This window comes from Sinocyclocheilus rhinocerous, unplaced genomic scaffold, assembly GCF_001515625.1.
Source record: "Sinocyclocheilus rhinocerous isolate Xijiao unplaced genomic scaffold, SAMN03320098_v1.1 scaffold835, whole genome shotgun sequence".
Taxonomy (NCBI): Eukaryota; Metazoa; Chordata; class Actinopteri; order Cypriniformes; family Cyprinidae; genus Sinocyclocheilus; species Sinocyclocheilus rhinocerous.
Window position 1 is genome coordinate 691,294 of NW_015647431.1, and position 7,895 is coordinate 699,188.

Sequence of the window (7,895 nt, forward strand, 5' to 3'; positions counted from 1 at the left end):
GGAAAATTTTTCCTTTTTAATTTTTTTTTTTTTTTTTTTTTTTTTTTTTTTTTTGATAAGGTAGCTGCTCTAAACTGATTATGAATAAAATGTTAACCACCATGGACCAGCCTGGACCATAAAATAACCAGTTTAGACCAGCTATCATTTTCCTAAACATTAGCTAACTACTAGCCTATGTTGCATTTTCCAGTTTCATCTTTCAATTAAAAGAACCGAGCCCCTTTGTGATAGACACAACCTGTTTTATTTATTTAATTTTCCTTTTCTCTAGTAAGCACAAGTAGCTGGCTATTTCAAAAAGCATGATGGGTCCTGCAATTCAGCCCACACCAATTTCCTGTTTCAACAGGTATTACAAATGCTGTGCATCACATGAGGCCTTTAAATGATAAATGACCAAACCGGGAGAATGAATGCCATTCTGTCACTTTTCATAAACTCAACAGAAAAACACATTTTCTGAGAGCTTCTGACCTTCGACACCATCCTTGATATTTTACACACGAGCGTAAAATTAGGGGGCTTTCCATTTCCAAGCACTCAGTCAACTCAAAAGGTGACAAATTACAAAGCGCTTTTAGGCTGAGGCAGAACTGAAGATGTTTTCTTCTTCACGCTTTGTGTCCAAAATGATACAGACTGATTATATCTCCTTTGTAAATGAAATTGCCTTTATAAGCAGCATACGGCATTTGTGTTTGACAAACCTCCAATGTGAATCTTAGCGAAATATCCTGCTTTCAAATCAGTCTGCCCTTTGTTAGGTAATCTGCTTTTCTCTCGTGCACACGCTTCGTCTTTTCTCTCCTGTTTTTTTTTTGGTTTTTTTTGCATGCAATAGACGAAGGGACCCATATGAAACAAACACATATGAGTGGTGACATTCAAATGATATTACAGAGATACTCAAGCAGGGAAAGCAATCAAAAAGGCTTTGGTGGAGGCAAGGCAACCTCATTGAAATTCACAAACAAAGTGAGAGAGGCTAAAACATTGCTTACTGCACAGCCATGAATTAAAACCTAAATACTGACCTGAAAGAAAGAAAGAAAGAAACAAAACAAATAAAGGCTTTCATATATTTACGTGCATGGTGAACAAGGCAAGAAAAATTACGAAAAACGCACTAAGCATCGCATGAGATTCAAGGTCACGCAAAAAGTGTGAAACAAGCAACCCGAAATCTATAGTTCTTTTGCTCAAATGCCCTCTGGAGATAAGAATACCAAAGAAATGGTTTATTTGCTGCGGAAAGTGCCGTTTTTCATTTTCCATCTCGTTCCGTACCTTAGCGATGGACCCAGCAAAATCCAATAAACTGCGGCGATGCGAACAGTGTATGATGTATACCGTAATTATCTGTTGATTTACAAAATGACGGCCCAGTAATGAGGCAGGGCTGATGAGAGGCCGTCTGACGATACATCACCGTCTCTAACCCCAGAACGCCTTCGAGAGCGCACCCTCGCCCTCTTACACGTGCTATTTATCTCATCTCCATCTCTGCATGCTTCGCATCATGAAATCTGAAGGTATATTTGCAGTGCCAAGGCGTCAAAAAGTCTGTTTCCTTAACCACTAAGTCTATTTATTTATTTGTCTGGAGCTTGGTGCTGCCCACGCTCTGTGTTTTAATTAATGTCACGTTGACCTGGACAACACGCTTTGGCAGTTGGCAAAGTCGCTTAATGCCAGCATGATTGTGAGTGAGCGAGAAAGCCTATTCTAGACCGCTGGCGTATGGTTTGCACTCTTTAATTGTATTATTCATTTATATGTTTTACTGTAATCTTACTCTGGCACGTACAGGGTGTGCTTAGTTGTGAAACAAGCCTTCTGTGTGCGTTCAAGAGCTTTTCTCACAGCAAGATGTGTGATCAAAGCCAGAAGGAAGCTTGTTTCCGTTCTGTAAAAGCACAAGCTGTCTGTCATCTGTCCTTCATTCCCTCAAACAAAGCATGTTCTGCTGAACTGAACATATTCTGAGCTTTAAGAAAGTAGAAAAAGGAGCCTCTGTACTTCCGGCTTAGTGCAACAAATCTGCAGCAAATCACAAAAAAATGTACTTTGTAAGGTTTCAGCACCAGGTTTCTGTCTGTCACGCTTTTGCCTTGGTTCTAATAATCACCCTGTAACACAGATTTGGGTCATATATTGTTGTGTTCAGTCGGGTTGGGGGAAATTCAAAATTTATTACCTGGCTACCGTTCAATTGAGCGGCACAACCCATTGAAATTTGAATTGGGAAAAAAAATAATTACAAAAAAATAAAAAATAAATAAGGCAGGCATTGTCGAAAATAGTTTTTTCACCCTGGAACACAAAAATGTATTAATTAAATAGGATGAAATATACATTCAAATATACCATTAAGCTTTTTAAATTATAAAAGGGTCATGAACTGCATTTTTTTAATTATTATTTTATAATGTTCTCTGAGGATCACTTATGATGTTAGTGTGATTTTACATCAAAAAACATCATCATTTAGAAGTAATATGCTATTTTCTATCCTGTTTTTGAGCCTCTCTGCAGAATGCAGAATGGTCTGTTTTTGTAGGCGGGGCGCATTCAAGACTCGCAAGTAAACGCCCACTGCTATGATTGGCTAACAGTTTCGCTTATTAAAATAACAGATGGACGCTGCTGTGACGTACTCTGAAAACAACATGGGTCATTTGGGTTAAAAACGTATAAATATATTTATATCAAACAGTCTGGAACAGACTATACAGTAGTGGTAAAAACACCTTTACTCACACTTATGTGTTGCGAATTTGTGACATTACTGTTGGATCCACTCTAGTCAGACTCAGCGCTGCATCATCGTTTACTTTCAGTCTCTCTGAAAAGCCTGCATCTTGTTTAAAAATGAATTCGTAGTAAAGCAAACAAAGAAACAGTGTTTCACTGACGCAATCTGGAGCTCTTTCCTAATTTTACCCCGTATTTACACCGGAACAACAGAACCCATTATAATCGGCGATTCTGTCTACACTGGATGCGGTACAGATTGACAAAACAAATCCCCGAGAGTAACTGATGTCCCGCTCTATTTCTGACATACAAGCATACGTGCTACTTCTACGCTCGCGTCCGATCTAGATACAGTGTTAGGATCACAAAGAAGGCAATTCAAAGACTATTTACACTACACAGTGTCTTGTAATCTTGTAATGTCATCTGTATGGTTCAGTTGATGGAGTAATCCTGTGTTTGCATCTCTCTAGTATTTCCTCTTCTCTACTATAAGCATGTATCAGTGGGCGGGGCTAAAGCGGCAGTGATGTAAAAGTAGGCGTTGAGCTTCTCCTTCAGAGGCGGGCTTTCGCTGCACTATTACAGTACGTCATAAAGTGGCACAGTTTGGTTTCAATAAAAGCCGTTTTTAAATTAACATGAAAGTTTTGAGTTTTGAAACTTACAGGATGTTTTTATAGTACATTGACCTGTTATGTGTCAAAAGATCAAGGGAACTTTGATTTCTCAGTTCATGACACCTTTAAGTCTGATGCATATATGATTGTGTACTTCAATTAAATGCCAATGTACAGAGTTCACAGTGCACAGTAAATAATTCTTCAACTAGATATTCTTACCGGTTACTGGTTCAGAGGAAGCGACGTCCAAACCTGTAACACCCAGAGCAGAACCACTGCTGCCTTTACTGAGAGGAGAGCCAGACACCGAGACTGGACTCAGCACTAAGACAGAAAGAATAAAAAGTAGCATCACTTTACGTTTTAAAACAGACCATTCCAAAGACACTGAGGTGGGACACTAATCTTGTCAGGCTTACTGAATGTTTACAGTATCAAATGTGTATACCCACTTGTCAGGTGATGGATGCCACACTTTAAGATCATGTAAAATGATAAAAATGTGATTTACTGTAGCCTTTATTGACATAGAATTCATTATGGTAGCAGTCTACTTTAGGTTTTCTTTGTTATTTGCAAATCTTGATGTTTTTAGTAATGAATATAGCTAAATTTTTCCCCTTTAAAAAGCATAGGTTGTTGAATTTATCCTTGATTTATACTTATTTAGAAACCATTATAAGGATAATGTAGCCAAACATTTATGAAAAAAAATGTCATGCGTGTCTTTTTTTTTTTTTTTTTTTACATAAATTTGAATTTGAGTAAATTGTTGTTACATTACAAAATTAATCTAAATGCTCATCCCTAATAACCAGCTCATCACACACCTGTTTGATGCCCCAGCTGTGTCCCCTCTGAGGCTGGCATGGTGAAGTCTGCCTCCCAAATGGGTGAGTTCTCTCCATAGATTTCTTCTTCCAACATGGAAAGAAACCTAGTAAACACACACACAAATAAACAAACAAACATGCTCAATTACACTATGTGAGAGTGATGGTGCTGGAGTGTGTATTAGAAGACGGTATTGTGTCTTACTTGGGGAAGTGTGTGAGGATCAGAGTGCGTTTCTCTGGTGGGAGTTTGTCTTTCTCCACTCTGAACTTCTCCAGTAACTGTCTGCGGGTGACAGTGAAGATAGACTTCAGCAGACTGCGGCCGAACACCTGACAGGTCTCATACCGGGGCAAGCTGTCATTACTCTGTTCAGTTGATGGAGTAATCCTGTGTTTGCATCTCTCTAGTATTTCCTCTTCTCTACTATAAGCATGTATCAGTGGGCGGGGCTAAAGCGGCAGTGATGTAAAAGTAGGCGTTGAGCTTCTCCTTCAGAGGCGGGCTTTCGCTGCACTATTACAGTACGTCATAAAGTGGCACAGTTTGGTTTCAATAAAAGCCGTTTTTAAATTAACATGAAAGTTTTGAGTTTTGAAACTTACAGGATGTTTTTATAGTACATTGACCTGTTATATGTCAAAATACCAAGGGAATTCGATTTCTGCATTTGAAAAATACAGTGAAACATATTATAAATTGTAATAAAAATATTATATTATAACTGTTTTCTCTTTGAATATATTTTAAAATGTAATTTATTCCTGTGATCAAAGCTGAATTTTCAGCATCATTACTCTAGTCTTCAGTGTCACATGATCCTTCAGAAATCATTCTAATATGCTGATTTGCTGCTCAAGAAACATTTCTCATTACTAGCAATGTGGGAAAATGGCTTATTATTTTTGTTGTGGACACCATGATTTATTTTTTATTATTTATTTATTTATTTATTAGGATTTTTCAATAAACAGAACGAAAAAATATGTGAAAAACTAAATGCTTTTACATTGTTACAAAAACTGCACTTTTGATCAATTTAATGCATCCTAGCTGAAAACAAAAATAATACAAAAATTCTACCTAAAATACCAAAAAAAAAGCCTAGTTCTTCCATGCACTCCCTCTATCACACTCAAGAATCAAGATGGCCCCAATAGTCATATTATGATTAACAACGTGATGCATATGAGAGCCAAATGCACTTTTTTTACACGACTCTGTAGTGTCATTCAACATAATGACTGCCATATCCCACCCACCATGATTTATTAAAGCAATAGTGCCCATATTCAAATGACGGCGGCACGGCTAAGACACGCTGACATTATAATGTGCCATATATCACAAGTGCATGAATATCATTACCAATTTATGAATGTGATTAAGGGGGGGAATATTACTCTGGATTAAGTAGCCTGGCACTCTCTGAGAGTAAATAACTGTGTGTGCATGCATGATAGACAGGTGATGCTGATGGCACTTTTCCATTTACTCTGTATATCTAGATTATCTATCATCATTTATTTAGAGAGCTTTTATACAGAGGGCCATGTTTACAGGAAGGAGGTCAAACGCACATCCTGTACGCACAAACATCAAATGCTTCATAAAGACACCACAACCAGAGAGATGATATGAATCAAGGGCTTTTAAAAATATAATGTGCCTAAAGGGATGCCATGGGACAGTACGACAGCCCTCTGTCAATCACATGAGCCTTGGTTCAAACAATAACACCCACAGCACATCTATTGATCTCATGATGTATCTCCCTTCAGGGGCCCGTCAATTTCACACAAAAGAAACCATATCTCCACTGATTATTACAATAAAGAGAGAGTTTTAGCTACTAGGTGTTAATAGTCCATGCATGTCCTGTTATTGTATCCATGGCCTTTTTGTACACCTTTATTGGACAAGAGAATGAAGAGAGACAGAAAAATGGCACAGAAAAACACTCTACACAAGCAGATTAGTGACCTTCACATGTTTGCAACCAAATGTAATATTATATATTAAAAATGTCTAAATGCAAGGTTTTTACATCAATTTCCTAGCCTTTTTTTATTTTTATTTTATTATTTTTAAAATGACTTTATATAGATTATTAAAGTCAATTTCTGCAATGGAATGACTGACTGACTGACTGACTGACTGAATGAATGAATGAATGAATGAATGAATGAATGAATTAATTAATTAATTAATTAATTTTATCACAATTCAGACTTTTTTACTCAAAGTTCTACTCTTTTTTATAAAGAGTTTATATCTCACAATTCAGACTTTTTCTTGCAATTCTGACTGTTTTTTGCACTTTCTGACTTTCTTGCAATTAGCAAATTTATAACTTGCAATTCACATCTTTTTCTTCTGAATACTGGGTTTAAATCTCACAATTTTTTATTATTTATTCATCTGAACTGTGCTTTTATGTTTTGTTTTGTTTCGTTTCATTTCGTTTCGTTTCCAACACAAAATAAAAAATGAAAAAGTTAATTGTGACTTTTTATCTCGCAATTCTGCATATATATCTTGCAATTCTGAATTTATATCTTGCAATTCACATTTTTTTCTTCTGAATACTGGGTTTAAATCTCACAAATTTGTATTATTTATTCCTCTGAACTGTGCTTTTACTTTGTTTTGTTTTGTTTTGTTTTGTTTTGTTTTGCTTTGCTTTGCTTTGTTTTGTTTTGTTTTGTTTTGTTTTGTTTTTCGTTTCGTTTCGTTTCCACTACAAAATAAAAAATGAAAAAGTGAATTGTGACTTTTTATCTCGCAATTCTGCATATATATCTTGCAATTCTGAATTTATATCTTGCAATTCAATTTTTTTTTATCAGAATTGCAAAGGAAAAAGTCTGCATTATGAAAAATAAATTTGCAAAATGCTATTTGTTTCTCCCATGGCAAACAATCTTCCACAGATTACACCTACTAATATTTCTAGCAAAATAAATACAGGGGGATTTTTTTTTTTTTTCATATATACAGAAATGCATGACTTTCCCAAGTCTGGATATCACAATTCCACACATTTCCAGGGGTTTAGTGACTGTGAGAACCATGCAACTTGCTTCTTCAAACGTCAAAATTAAACATATAAAATGCATTTTTTTCCACTAATATTCACTATAGTGCCCCTTACTTACTTGCACAGTGTTATGAATTTGCTATGACATATTCTAAATGCAACAATTAAGTTCTTGTTCATGTACTTGCCTAGATGATTCAAGTGATTCAAGCTCAAAGTCACACCAGAGACTAAATACATCCATACATGCCTACGTTTTATAAATCATGTTTATCATGTTTCTTCCTCATCTTTTTCTCAGTTTAAAACTGCGTTTTAAAATTGAGGGCTGTAATTTCATTACACATTCATCCAGAAATGTGCCCTCTATTTTTCTTCAAAGCTAAACGTACTCACCAAAAATAATAGCTCATAATGAGAATGTCAAGGGCTGACCGCAGCTTTTTAAGTGAAAGTATCACTTTTTTTTTTATCGCCATTTTTTATTTTTTTTTAATAAACATTCTGTTTATTGTTCCTAATTAGGATTCTTCCTGCTGCGGTGATGCCTGTGAGTTCCTATACGTCTCTGTGACATAGCGGCACAAAAGGTGTTACGTGGGTGACTTCGGCACAGTTTGAAGTACTTCCTCGCCACA

At 36.1% G+C, this 7,895-nt stretch overlaps 1 protein-coding gene and 1 long non-coding RNA gene across 2 annotated transcripts in view; both read right to left on the reverse strand.

The window, feature by feature from the left end:
* LOC107709048 (protocadherin-9) overlaps nt 1–7,895 on the reverse strand; it is a 61,325-nt gene that overhangs the window by 1,101 nt on the left and 52,329 nt on the right. The window lies entirely within an intron of this gene.
* On the reverse strand, nt 3,608–4,577 carry LOC107709074 (uncharacterized). Its single transcript, XR_001636436.1, has 3 exons — nt 4,422–4,577; nt 4,214–4,320; nt 3,608–3,707 (listed from the first exon to the last, which is right to left on the reverse strand). It is a non-coding gene; the product is annotated as an uncharacterized LOC107709074 (long non-coding RNA).